Genomic DNA, 1,225 nt, shown 5'->3' on the forward strand with positions numbered 1-1,225 from the left:
AATATCAAAACCATCAGAATATAATACTCTTATTAAAAACTTACATATGTATTGGAATATCACTTTTATCTCTTGATTTTTAAAGATGGTAAAAATGTTTCATACTATAGATGAGCCATATGGTCTGATGTTTTAATAGTGGATCACTAAAGATTCCAAGAGGATTATAGCCCAAAGGATAAAAACTGTACACTGAAACATCAGGCACCATGACAAGCAGGGGAGGAGATGTTCGGAAGCATTTCAGAGCATGTATAGTATAGATCAACTTCGTACCTCAAACTTTGAATCCCATCCCAGGTGCAATGTTTACTTTGTATGTGAATTTATGTAAGTCAAATTCTGTGATTGGTTTTGTTTTCTAAAAGATGGGGATAATAATTACTTCATAGGGTCATAATGAGGGTCCTAATGGCAGTACACATGAAAGACTTAAGCAAAGCCCAGGAAAGAGTAGAGACACATTAAAAGTAACTATTACACTTATTGTCATTGTTGGCTACCCACATCTGAACTCCATTTTGAGGAAATTTTTAAATAAAGGTCATGCTTTCCATTGCAGAAACTCAAGTTGGGTGGGTAGTCTAATCCTTCTCCACCTCCCTTTGGCAGTTTCGGCCTGTGACCTCGGTTTGGTCAACTGGAACTCATTTCTGAAATCGAGAGAATTTGGGCGCTGTTATACAAAATACACAGAAGTTGACACCCCGGGGCTGCTTATAAACAGCAGTAGTGATAGTTTTCTAACTAAGATGTTCCTGTGCTGCCATCTACCTGTGACTTCAGCTTGCCTTGGTGGGACTTGTTTTTGTGACCTGCCTGGTACCCATTCAATAAATCCCATTTTCTCTTTACAGAAAATTTGATTTCTGAAGTTTGCAACTAAGAAACTTTATGATTCCTCTCTGTACCCTTCTTCAATTTCCTTATTCACTCAAAATATTCACTGGGGACTTTCTGTGTACTGACAGAAAAGCCAGAGTGTGTAATACTGCTCCTCCTTAACAAATTCAAGGGCATGCCTAGAAAAAATGCATCCACACACTAAGATACTCTGACTAAACTGCAATGACTTTTTTTATCTGTAGCTGGGTTTGGGGCATTTTTAAAAGTCAGAATCACGAGATTGTTTATCTGCAAAAGTGTTTTCCACATACTTCTGGGGGAAAAAAGAGTCACTTTAAGGTAACCAAGAAATTAAGTGGCTATTTATAATGTTTTAAAA

The sequence above is a fragment of the Pteropus vampyrus genome, unplaced genomic scaffold (genome assembly GCF_000151845.1).
Source record: "Pteropus vampyrus isolate Shadow unplaced genomic scaffold, Pvam_2.0 Scaffold18, whole genome shotgun sequence".
Classification (NCBI taxonomy): domain Eukaryota; kingdom Metazoa; phylum Chordata; class Mammalia; order Chiroptera; family Pteropodidae; genus Pteropus; species Pteropus vampyrus.